Below are 13,763 nucleotides of genomic sequence, written 5' to 3'. Positions count from 1 at the left end.
GGGAGCGGCTGCTGCGGAAGGCGCTGCGGCGCTCGGGTGTCGGCGTGACCGAGCGACTTCTTGTGGTCGTTACGGGAATACCCGAGGTGGCGCTCGAGTCACTGTGACTGGCGCCGCTCGGTCCTTGGTAGCGGCTACGGCCGCGTCGGTTGCGTCTGCGGCGGCGTCTCTGTCGCACGATGTAAGGGACTTCAAACTTGCGCTTGCAGTCCTTGTCGGCGGTGGGGTGCGGTCCGCCGCACAGGGTGCAGTGAGGGGAACACTGGTGATCTTCCGCTGGAGTTTTGAGGCCACACTTCCGGCACCACGTGGTACTGGGGTTAGGGCAGACATCCGCGCGGTGACCGATGTTGCCACAGTTGTAGCAAACTTCCGGGTGTCTGCGAAAGAGTGTGCATCGAACAATGCTTGCTCCGCAGTAGATGTAATTTGGTACTTGCATTCCTTGGAAAATGATTGTCACGGCTGTAGTGTTCTTGATTCTCTTCACCTCCAAGGCGTTGGGGTTGCGTTTCGTGACGATCAGTTCTCGGAGTTGGGAGTCGTTGAGCTCAAGGTCAATGCCTCGGACTACGCCTTTGCAGGTATCATCGGGTGGCGCCGGGTATACTGCGACCCGATACGTAGTATCTTTCATGCGAATTTGTTGCACTGTGGCGTATGCTCTTGCATTACGTTCGCTGGGGGTGCAGATAATGAAGATATCCTGAGTTACGTTGGGGCAAATGGAGTCTTCCGTGAGGTCTTGAGGAGCCAGGGCTGCCGCCATTGCAAGGGCTTGCTCAACCTGCACTGGTGTAGATTTGGCCACGTTAAGACCGTCTCGGGGTCTCACGATTATACGGAACGAGTCCCTCGGTAGCTGCGGGAGTCTCGAGGTAGCGACGAGGCGCTGGTATGCGCTGTTCGGTCCGGCGGTGCGATCGCGGTCCCTTCGTCTGCCACGAGTACTTGAACTTGCTCCTTGTGGTTGACTGGCCTTTCCCTTGCGCGATTTGCGGTTATATGCCGCAATCCAGCCCGGGTAATTCGCATCTGCCATTGATATCGTCTCACCGGTGACGATTTCCATGGCGGCAATGACTGACTTGCGGTGTTAGGCCTAGGCCTACCCGCCTTTGAACGCCGAGGTTAAGAATTCGAATGCAGAAAATGTTGAGAAAGAGTCCACCCACCGAAATAAATCGGGTATCCATGGAATCCGTGTAACTTGCTGCTTTCGTTGGTACGCAATTCACTTCGATTTAGGGTGAATAACCTCGTGAAATCATTGATAATATCGGGAGCCGATGTTTGCACGTCCGCACTAGTCGGCGCCCCACTACAGAGGAGCAGGTAATGAGGTAAGAAGGTTTTTTTTTTAAAGAATGGAAACGTGGCGCATGAACCAATGGAAAGAGTCTCCAGTTGTCAGTTGGGATTAAGACCCCGCTGCGCCTATGACGACGACGCCCTGCCTGCAGCCCGCGGAATGAGCAGGGAAGGTGATGCTGGTCGCGCTGGCACAGGACAGAAAGGGCAGCTCACAGAGGCGTCAGTACAGTATGCGTGCCAACTGGGCGCGCATGGACGGTGTGGCAGAACGCGAACTCTTCGGAGCGATACCTGTCCTTGGCGGGGGAGGTCACCCGGGAGGTTAGAAACGCACGGAGATGTGAGAGCTCACGTGGTGCGTCGAAGGGTTTCTTTGCGAATGTCCATTGTTTCAAAGGATGGAAGGCTCAGCAAAGGCAGTGGGTATACATCCGTATAAGGATGACTGGTGGCATCTTTAGAACAGAGCAGAACGCGTTGGTGCGTCTGGAGCTGTGTTCGCCGCGTGACTGAAGTACAAATGCACATATGAAAACTATAGACCGTTTAGCAAGAAACTTAGGTAGTTTGCTCGCTCGCTTCCCTATGTTAAAACGCAATCAATAACGACGCGAAAATTACGTAGGGTTCTTTTATATCGGCTTTTTTTTTTGTCAAGTGAATCAACATTTGAAAGTGCAGTGCTTGTTCTGACGTTGCACTTAGATCGCGATACCCGCCGCGGTCGCTTAACGGTTATGGTGTTGCGTTGCTAAGCACGAGGTAGTCTCTGGTAGTCAAAATTAATCCGGAGTCCCCCACCACTGCGGCGTGCATCATAATCAAATCATGGTTTTGGCACGTAAAACCCGAGAATTCAATTCAATTAGATCGCGATGCGCCATTTCTAAAGCATCTGTTTCTATGGTACTGTAGCGCAATTTTTGGCATCGCCAGGCTTGTAATTCCTAAGCCTGAGGATGCCAAAGATTGCAGTACAGTACTACAGAAACAGATACGTGTTGTCACTTGATGACCATTCTCATCGAGGCGAGGAAGCTGAAAATGAAAGTCTGCTTCAGCTTTCTTTTGTATGGGGTTTGACGAGCAGCTGAGGGGAAAAAAAGGCGTATTCGTCGTGAAGCGAGTGTAACGGGCGTCGCCATAATACCTCAGCACGCTATCGGCTTTACACACGCGCGCAATTTTGTTGCACGCAAACACAGAAGGCAAACTGCGCGGAGGGTTCTAGGGCATCGGTGGCTCGCTATACATTTAGGTAACTATAAAGCCGAGAGCAGTAACTATAAAGCCTGCAGATGTTGTAAAAGTGGGCATTCAAGCTTCGCATGGGGATCGAGTGGTATAAAGCGTGAAAATAAAGAGAGAGAGAGATAGAAAGCAAGGACAGGAAAGGCAGGGAGGTCAACCAGAAGAGCATTCGATTTGCTACTCTACACTGTGGGTGGGGGAAAGGAGAAGAGAAAGAGGAAAAAAAGGAAGAGAGTAAGCACTGAGTGCGTGTGCGGTGAACGGTTTTGAGTCCAGTCGGTGTAAAGTAGCCCGCAGAAAGAGGCGTTGTACATCGTAGCGAGGGCAGGTACACAACAGGTGCTCGACGGTTTTCTCGCACCCACAGGAGTCGCGCATCGGGCTCTCGGCCATTCCCAAACGATAGGAGTGTGCGTTCGTGAACGCCACTCCCAACCACAAGCGACACATCAAGGTTGTTTCGCCGCGGAAAAGGATAGATGGCAGTTGTAGCCCTAGCGTGGGGTTCAGTTTATGTAATCGGCAATTGAAGGCACTTAAACTCCAGAGATCTTGCGACTTTTTGCGTGCAAGCGGGCTAAGTTTCCTGGCAGCGTCCGACCTCGCCAAAGGTGTTGAATGCGTCTGGCTATCTTCGTGGGCACACGGGGCAGCCTTGTCAGCTAGGTTGTTGCCCACGATGCCACAGTGAGTAGGAATCCATTGATATATAATGCTGTGTCCTCTTGCCAGGGCATGATGTTGCACTTCCCTGATGTCAGATATCACCTGCTCGTAAGTTCTGTGATGTAATGCAGACCAGACTTGATACTGTGAAGAGCAGCCTTAGAATCACAAAATACGGCCCATTTCTCTGTTGGCTCTTCGGTGGCGATGTCATAGCGGCATGGAGAGCTGCAAGTCCTGCCTACGTATAGATGTAGTTATGTGCGACAATTTGAATCTAACTGTGACCTGCTTAGCTGGAACGACGAATGCGGCAGTTGAGGTGGTAGGGGAGGTCGAACCATCGGTATATATATGTATTTGATCATGGTACGTCTGGTGCAGGAATAGGAGCGTAAGTCGCTTCAGAGACGGCGATGGATGAATGGACTTTTTTGTGATTCCAGGAATAGCAAAATTCACTTGAGGCTGTCGCACCCACCACAGGACAGATGAAGGCACCGCTGCCGGTGTGAAAGATGATGGTATGCACTCTTGATGAGCGCTAATCACTCCTGAAAAGGTCGCTTGAGGTCTCTCGACTGGTAGGGAGGCCAAATGATGGTCGGGGATCCTTGACAAATGGAGAATGTGCGCTCTGAGAGAGTCGACAGCTACATGTGTCTGGATCATACGGTCTCCCGCGATGGCAATTGTTGCTGCTGTTGAGGCGCACCGAGGCAGTCCTAAACACGTGCGTAGGGCTTGAGCTTGTATGCTCTCCAAAGCGCGAAAGTTCGTCTTGCATGCATTTGACAACACCGGTAGACTGTAACGTAGGAGTCCGAGAAACAGTACCCTGTACAGTTGCATCATAGAATGGACTGGTGTACCCCAGTTTTTCCCCCAGAGAAATTTGAAGACCTGAGCAGTGGCAACTAACTTCTTCAGATGGACGCAGTGAGGGCTCCACGAGAGGTTGCGGTCAATGATGGCACCCAGAATGCGATGCGTCTGAACATAAGATACAGCTGGACCATTGATTGAAACAGGATACAATGACATTTGTTTGCGCGTAAAGCCAACCAATGCGCACTTTTCAGTAGACCCACTGAGGCCTTGTTCTCCGAAATAAGACGCCGTCATGGTTGCCGCCCGCTGAAGCCTGGCTCGCACCTGAGGGCGAGTCACCGCAGAGGCCCAGATGCAAATGTCGTCGGCGTATATTGAGACATGAAGTATCCGCGGTAAGTACTCCGCTAGTCCTACCAGGACGAGGTTGAAGAAAATAGGGCTCAACACTCCACCCTGCGGCGCACCACGGCAGATGTAATGTTCTGAAGTTGGGCCGTCTTCAGTCTGTAAGAAAAAGCACCTCTCAATCAAATAGTCCCAAATCCATTGATACATCCAGCCACCAACTCCAACAGCCTCAAGTGAGTTCAGTGTGGCCTCATCGGCGACGTTGCCCTATGCTCCTTTTATATCTAGAAAAAGTGCGACTGATAGGCGCTTGAGGCTTTTTTTTTATTTTGGACCCAGGTTACAATGTCAATGACGTTGTCGATGGATGAGCGACCTCGACGAAAGCCCGTCATGGCGTCCGGATAGATTTTTAATCACTCTAGGTACCATTCCAAGTGAGCAAGAATCATTCTTTCCATTACTTTGCCGACGCAGCTCGAAAACGCAATCGGACGATATGATGAGAGCTCAAGCGAAGACTTTCCAGGTTTCAGAATAGGTGAAGCGGCTCGATTTCCATTGTTTAGGAACGGCGCCGTTCTGCCAAGACTCATTGTGTTAGTTGAACAGCTCATCACGTGCGTCATGTCCAAGGTGGCATAGGCCAGCATACGTGATGCCATCAGATCCTGGTGACGAAGAACGCCTGCAGGTCGCCAACGCAGCATCGAGCACTTCGAGTGAAAATAGCACGTTCATTTCTAGTACATGTGCCTCAGGGATGTCATTCAGTGCTGCGTCAGTAATGATGGTCATGGACCCAGCAACCCGTGTATAGAACTCTTCAGCCACTTGAAGTTCCGAGCGGAGTTGGTAGAAGGCCAGAGCAGCAAAGGAAGGGCTCCCTTTGATGAGGAGATGAGCGAAGACCCCCTAACCGTTGTCCATATGTGCGAGAGCAATTTTCGGGAATCAAGCGACTGACAGAAAGTTTTCCATCGCTTGTCTTTCAATTTATCCATACTTTCTTTTATGTGCGTCGTGAAGCCCTCATATCTAAGACGGACTTCGTGCGCCGATACCCCCTCTACGCCTGTCGACGTGCCAAACGCAGCCTCTCCAGTTACATGTCCATGTCTGTTCGCCTTGCTGACCTTGTAAGCGAGCAGATGGATGTTTTCAATGTAACTGCGATTGCATCTTCGATAAGGTGTGAAAGGCCTTCCCGACATGCGTCATCCATATCCTTCTTAAACTTTGACCAATCAACTATACGCAAGACAGTAGAGGAGCGTTGCTCAACTCCTCTAATCTTTATGTATGTTGGAATATGTTCGCTTCCTAGTGTTTCTATGTCCGTAAACCATTGGACGCTCGAGGCAAAGTGCCGTGACACCAAAGTTAAGGCCAAGGAGCTACTACACGTCGTGCCTTGCAGAAATGTAGGGCTGCCGTCATTCACACAGCACAAATCATGGTCGGCAGCAAAGAAGGCAAGACTCCTGCCTTCGGAGTCAATGTTAGTGCTTTTCCATAGGTGGTGAAGCGCGTTGAAGTCAGCTGTGATAACCCAGGGGCCATTGTTCATTATTAATAGTTTCATAACTCGTTCGCCGTCAAAGTTACCTGCTGAGGATATGTAGGCTCCGATTAGTGTAAATGACACATCCTTCTTTTGGACATTCAGCAAGGCATATTGGTTGTCGTCCTGAGGCTCTACCGCGTTAGCGACATATGCAAAGTCCGTGCGGATGTAGATGATTACTTTCGTGCTCGCACCGCATGTTGATTAGACGAAAGATTCATAACGGGACAGTCCGAGTGGAATTGATGTATGTGGTTCGCAAATGACCTGTATGGGGAAGCGATTTGTAAATATGAATTGGCGAAAGTCTGCTATACGGGTCCCTACACCGTAGTGGATCTTGCCGTTGAGTGCGGGAGTTGGCCGACGTTGAGAAGGATTTTGAGATGAAACTGAACGTTTACTTACATTATTTACAGTAATAACACAAAGTAATTAACATTCATAAAGTCATTGACGGCCGGCAGCAAATCGGACGCTGCGGCCCGTGGCAAGAAGAACGAAAAAGAAATGAATGAATGGAGGAATGCTTGTCTCTTCTCCCTGTCTTTCGTTTTTAACCTATTCGGTCTCTCGGAGTCGCGTCATTTTCGGCCAATGGTCGAGCCCGCTTAGGTGTCGTCATTTTCCTCCAATGGTAGGCGCTCGTGCAAATGCCGTCACAATCGGCAGATGAGGTCGCTCCAAGGGCTCCACTGTCGGACGGGTGACTTGCCACCCGTGTTCCCTCCTGGTCTGCAAGCGCTCAGCTGGAGGAAACGGGTTTTTCTTCGAAAGGCCTTTCAGAGCTGCAAAACAGATTTGATCGGGACCAAGATTACCTGGAACCGTGCCAGGCTCCCGTTGCACTTTCGGGAAGAGTCAAGGAGGGGGTGGAGAAAATAACTCGACGTGTGGCGCACGAGGTGGGGGTCGCCAACTTGTCTGACAGGTCCGGGAACGTGTTAGACGCACTTCTACGCACCTTAATTAGAATGCGACGGCGATTGGATGTGGTCGGGAAACTCGAGTGATGCCAGGAAAAGTGTCCGTATCTAACAACCCCTGGCATTTCACTGAAAGATCGACGCACTTCTAACTTCAGTGCGGGAGGGGACTATTGGTTGAGCCATGATGCGTAAACGATGCTAGCAACCACTGGATTTAGTGCATCCAGTATTTTCAGAGCACTTCGAGCTACTCGTGTTTGCAGCTTGTTCAGTATGATGCGCATTGTATTAATTAGCGATTGCAGCATATCAGCCACCTGCCTGTCTTGGTCGCACAAATCACCGACAATAGACGTCGGGGGTTGTCCAGCAAAAGTTTGCTGTGATTCTGTTGGTGAATTCTGTCGTTTCGGTAGAACCGGCCAAGATTCTGCAGATGTGGTCTTCTCAGTGGACTTGTTCTTCGCGGTCCTTTCCACAGTGTCTGGCCTGGGCGGTAGAGGAGGAGGTGGTGTTGGAGGAAGTGTCATACGCGTTGCAGAGGCAACAGCCTTCCTTGAGGAGCGCCGGCGACGGGAACGTCGCTTCCTGATTTTATCGGCGGCTTCACGATGAGATGAATGATCTCTCGCCATCTCCTTCAAGATGGCCATTTCCTTCTTAATATGTGGACATTTCTTCGATGAAGCTTCATCTTACCCTCTGCGGTTTGAAAACTTCACTACAGTGGCGCCACATTTATCTGCAGCTTGGGGGTTGGCGCAGCGAGGGAATGCTGCCTGATTTTCTCAGACGCTGCTCACCTGTTCCAATTTCATGCATTTGCGGCACTGAAGAGGTTTTGCAATGAAAGGCCGCACTGCATGTCTGAAATGTCCCACCTTAACATGCGAGGGCATATATTTACCCTTGAAGGCAATCTTCACGCAGCGTGAACTGCCTAGCCGCTTAACATCAACAATGACCTCATCATTGGCTGGCTTGGTAAGAATCGGCAAGTCGTTATCAAGTATGGCGACGTCTACGTCGTAGATAACCAGCGACTTGGAGCTGGTGACTACGTCAGATCCCATAGGGATGTAAGAGCGCACCTGAATGCCATCGAGGTCCGTTAGGCTGCGTAGAGTGGTCATAGCAGCCGCATGCTGGACGTCGATCAACCGCCAGTACATTTTTTAGGGTGTTCATTCTAATGTCCGATATTTCATTTAGCACCAGGGCTTCTAGTGACATTGACACAGATTGCCTGTTAAGTGGCTTTATGTTGACGATGGGAAGCAGGGACACAAATATGATGGTATTGGCGTCCGGCCTCTGCGTGTGTCTTACTGCTTGCGTGCTTGACGATGAGGACGTCCTGGTGTTCCTTCGCTTCGCTCTGCGGCTCTGCACCAGCTGGAAGTCGTCATCGGAAGTGTCCTCACTGCTGAGAGAGTAGACATGGGTGTCCTCGCTGTCGCTGTCGCTCTGCTGACCGATCCGCTTCCTGGAGGCGGCCGCCGCCGTCGCAGGCAGACGTGCGGGGTCGTCCACTTCCATCACAACCGAGCAGGGAGCGAGGACCAGCGGATCAACTTGGACTTTCACAGAAATAAACCCGAGCTAGAAAGAACAGTGCTGTATCAAAACACAAAAGGTATCCGCTAATATCATTATTCACATGCATAATGTTAATAGTTTATCAAGCGTTACGTACAGGCACACTACAATGAAATAGGACAGGTATTCGTTCGTCTTGTTCTTTTTTTTTTAAAGCGAAAGCCCTAAGTGGTTCGTTGCAATGGCTCATACCCGAAGAAAGAGGTGTCTAGTGCAGTGAGAGAGAGAGAGAGAGAAGAAACTTTATTAATGAATGGACGGCAGTTTCGTTGTGGTGGCCTCAGGTGGCGGCTCAAAAAATATTGTCATCAGGAATGGCTCATGCCTCCGTATCCAAGCAAATATGCAATTGGCTGAATATGAATGAAGAGATGAAAGAAAAAAGAAAGAAAGATAGATAGAACTAACGAAAGAAGGAACGAAAGAAAGAACAAAAGAAAGATGGAACGAAAGAAAGAAAGACGGAAAGAAAGAGTAAACCAAAGAAAGAACGAAAGTACCTTGAGGTAGTGCATTAGGTTCTCGCACGTGTGGTTGAGGAGGTCGACCTACAGCGCCATACGTGAACTTCACACTGTGGCTCGTTATGTCTTGCAAGAAGTGCGACCCTTCCGATCGTACAAATTAATGCATTACCACGTGTGCCGCAGGCTTTCGCCTTCACATGTTACAGGAGTGTCACATGCTGCCGAGCTTTTTTGTTCCTTCCCCCCCCCCCCTTTCTTTATGACGGGGATAAATACGCATTTCTTTTTTTTAATGTTGCTCACACGCAGGCACGTACCCAGGATTTTTTTTCGAGGGGGGGGGGGGGCATACCAATGTAACTTTTTTATCCAAATGAGGGGGGTGGGTACCTTTACTAGTACAAATGTGAATAACGCCCGCCATTCGTCATAAAAGCGCGTAAACACGCAAAAGAGAAATGAAATAAGGTGTATCTCACAGGGAAGTACGCCTGTGAGATACACCTCTCCTTTACTTTGCAAACAAGGAACCACATCGAATGGATTCACGCAGGAAGAACACTTCCAAGAATAGTACGTACGATGCTATCTTTTATTAATCCGGTGTTATACTGAGTGTTACATTTTATGTCGCTATCCTCCCTTTTTACGCAAATTTGTTTTGTTTGCCAAGTGACAAGGAGCAGCCGGTGCCACCATAAAGGCGCCAACCCCTCCTAACATTCACTTCAACAATAATAAAAAAAAAACACTTCCGAGAGCTGGTAAACAAACCAAAGTGCAAAATAAAGATTTCTATCATCATCGTCAGCCTGTGTTATGTCCACTGCAGGACGAAGGCCTCTCCCTATAGCAGATTTGTATAGTAGCATACAACTTAAAAAAAAAAAACAGTTGGCAACCAACGCACACTGACCTCACGGGTTTGTGTTACTCCGCCTGCCAATCACAGAACCAAACAAAATCGTCGCCATGTGGCCTTTTCAAAATGGCGTCGTACTTGATACCTCCGGAGCGTCTGCTGTTCTTGAAAAGTCTTTTCGTCGGCGGAAGCAACGAGATGTGTAACAGACATGGACGAAGTGTATGGACTCTGAGCATTTCACTCTTCAAAAGCCTACCCGCCATGGTTGCTTAGTGGCTATGGTGTTGGGCTGCTAAGCACGAGGTCGCGAAATCGAATCCCGGCCACGGCGGCCGAATTTCGGTGGGGGCGAAATGCGAAAACACCCGTCTACTTAGATTTAGGTGCACGTTAAAGAACCCCAGGTGGTCCAAATTTCCGGAGTCTCCCACTACGGCGTGCCTCATTATGAGATCGCTGTTTTGGCCACACAAAACTCCATAATTAATTAAATCTTCAGAAGTCTGCAGTACAGTTCATTTGACTGCTGAGCCCGTTTTATTCATGAAATTTCACTGCTAACTGCTTAGTGAAACTTGACATTAAATAGTTGCAGCGAAGCAAGCATTTTATTTCACTTCAATAAAGAATTAGGCTATCGCCATTGCACTATAATAGGCGAGTAAATACGTATCGAATTACGCGCTAATAATTTTATTTTTGTGGTTACCGCCTTCTTTGGGTAACAGGAAAAGTTTGAAGTGCGAATTATTTGCAGCCTCGCGGAGGAACAGTGGCTGGCGGTAATGAGGGCGTGCGCGGGGTTTCACTGCTGACTTAAGTTGCATCCGACTATAGTGGCATCTTTTTTATTAGCTCTGGAAGAATTCTATATATATATATATATATATATATATATGCGGAACAATCGCAGTTCTTTTGGATCCCTCGTGTACGGCTCTACCAAGTGAACTGCCAAAACGGACTCGTATTGTTATTTGGGAAGTTGCGTAATGATACGTGGCCGCCAGCCCCGTACAACTGCGTAGATCGCAGGACGCAGCCATTCTAGACGTACTGCGCCCACCACGGAAGGTTAGAAAAACACCTACATAAGCACAACAGAGAAGCGCCTTCGTCAGGCGGCTCGATTGATAACTGTAGAAGTGTCATTCAAAATGCACAGAATTGTTCTCCACTTCCGGCAGCGTTTTCTCTATTTCCTTTTTAAACAAAAAGGTATTGATCCATAAATATTTTCATAAACAATGATTAAATTTGTTAATTTTCGCTTTTCCTTCCTGTCTGGCTGTTGCCTTGGCTTAATTTGTCAAATCCTTGCGACTCTTGTTTCCAGTTGCCAATTTTGCACAAAAAGTCCTTTACAATTAGGGGAACACCAGACGAGGTAACGGGCAACAGTCATATTGTTTATGGGTTTTAGGGTTATTGCAGGGTTTGATGATGGACGCTGTTTCGCCTTTTTTTTTTATTTGCACTTTATTTAACCCATATCGCGGGTATATGGTTCCGGCGATCTGCCAGCGTCACGGCGAGCCGCCACTAGAGGTAATAATGAAGCAAAAGGAAAAGTTAAACTCAACTGGCGTTCTCTCCGGCTGCAACTCGTTCCTCAAGCATACAGACTGCAGCTGACTAACAGCCGAATCCCTTTCCTGGTCCCTGAATCAGTTTAAAGAAAGAAGGTTGAACTAACGAAGCAACAGCCATGCGCCTGACCGTTGTATAGATGGTGACAACTGAATGCATCTCGAGTTAATCGCGCGGGCACCGAATCGATGAGAAAACTGGCCTTCACACCCCAGGAGATGCCGATAAATGCGGTCATCCAAAAGGAGTGAACGAGGCATCAAAATGTTGACCAACAAATAGCTGTCAAGTCTCAACATTGATTTGGCGGCGCTTTAGGAATGTGTGCGTAAGGATTGGTGGCGTGGGCGGGGAGGAGGCGGGGGTATGCCACTTAATTTCGGCGGGGGGGAAGCGGAGCCCCCCCCCCCACCTCCCTCCCTGAGTACGTGCCTGCTCACACGCCAAGGCAGTGCTGAGTTAATTTTCACACATTACTGCATTTGTACTGTGTGAGAACTGGTGCCAACATATCTAAAAAATAACAAATAAAAATGAATGTAGCATCTTTAGTCGGCGAACACTTGCGAACAAGTTCGAGCTTGATTACAATGCACTTTTTCTCCACTTCTTTTTTTTTTTTGCTGGTGCACGAAATCCATGTTTTTGCGCTCTTTCTTAATTCCAGAGAACAGGAGCAGCTTTCGCCTCTAGCAGGCGCGAACATCTCCTTAAACGTACTATATGCGTATATACACACAGTAGAAAAATAAAGAAACAAAAAAAAGCTCGTGCTGCCGTTGTCTTTGCTAGCTCTCGCACGCTCCCGATAGTCGAGCGTTCCCTGTACGGCGACCCGCAGCGAGCTCATAGACGCTTCCATTCTGACGAGAGAGAGATATGGACGGTGAATGAGTTGAGTGTGTGGTCTCTGGCAATTCGCCGCATTTACATGCTATTTATGCGCTTTCTTCTCTCGGTCTGTTCGTTCCACTTCCCGTAGTTATGACGTCGGCTGCGGCTGCGAGTGAGCGAGCGAGCCAGCTCGTTCGAGGGACTACACACTCGGCCGCACAGGGCGCTGGATTGGTCCGGCGTGCTGCGCGCAACTAGGGACGAGACGCCGCGCGGTCTCCGATCATCCATTTGGACGCGACCTGACGGGAAGCACTGCTCCGCGCCTCCCTTCGGGCACCGCACTCCCGCATCCCTAATGGCACGAGGAAGTTGACGCTCGTTTGGAGCGAGCGCTCCGCCGCTTGGCTGAGTGCCACTTTGGGCTGCCGCGCGATGGTGGCTCGTCCGCGCTTTTGCGCCGCCGCCGCTGCCCTTCGCGGGTCATTTTTCCTCAGCCGGCCTGGAGCCGTGCCACGGCCTCCGTATGGGCGCGTCCCTATATTGTGTGTACACAGTGAACACTGTGAGCACGCGCGTAGGCACATGCACGTACATTCTCGCAGAGAGTCCCCTTTGAAGGGCCTAGCCAAGGTAATCTGTACGTAGTGAGGACGACCTATATGAGGTGGTCAAAGTCCCGCCATATCGGAATATGATATACTTTCGAACAGCTGTGGCGGCGACAGTTAAATTGGCTGCACAGGCACGTGTGCGAATGCCACTTTACCGCCGAATCGGCCGTCCCATCTGGTACAGTTGCATCTATTGGGGGCGAGCTCCACCACTGGAAAAGCTGGCGCCATCGTCGGCGTGACGTGGCATGATCGATCACGTGGACATATCGGGCGCGTCTGCTGCTTCGGAAGCTGCCGAAGCGAGCTGAAAATTAAACTTTAAAGTCCCACCTGCGGGTTGCGGTTCTGATTAAGTGCTGAGGCTTTCCCGCTTTAGCTGTGTGCGTGATAACATTTGAAAACACTATATTAGGTAGTGATTGCGTTTGAAGGCGTGCAGCTTGGTAGGCTACTGCTCGGTGCCGTAGTGCCGGACGTACGCAACGGAGCCCGGTGTCAGCCTTATTCGCACGTAGCCGCAGGACAACAAGCTGCTGCAAACTAGGCTCGCGAAACTTAGAACCGGCAAACAGCCATCGGTTACAACTCGGATATGCAGCACGCACAGGCGCGAAGAAGATTTCTGCTACGGCGCCGAGTCTGCGATATTCTTTGAGTGGCAGAAGACGCGCACTGAGACGCTCGCCCGCGCCCGCCGCCCGGCTAATGCTATGACGATTTGGTCTATGAACTTGTTGATGCTAGATACTGGCAAGTTCACTGGAATGGAAAGGGAATGACAAGAAGGACATTACAAGGAGGCATGACATATGGTCATGTTTTTGTTATGAATTAATGCACTGGATTACGGAAAAGGAGGAGAGGGAAATTGCACGCTGAGAA

Source organism: Dermacentor albipictus, unplaced genomic scaffold, assembly GCF_038994185.2.
Source record: "Dermacentor albipictus isolate Rhodes 1998 colony unplaced genomic scaffold, USDA_Dalb.pri_finalv2 scaffold_20, whole genome shotgun sequence".
Taxonomy (NCBI): Eukaryota; Metazoa; Arthropoda; class Arachnida; order Ixodida; family Ixodidae; genus Dermacentor; species Dermacentor albipictus.
This window is presented reverse-complemented; position numbering follows the sequence as displayed.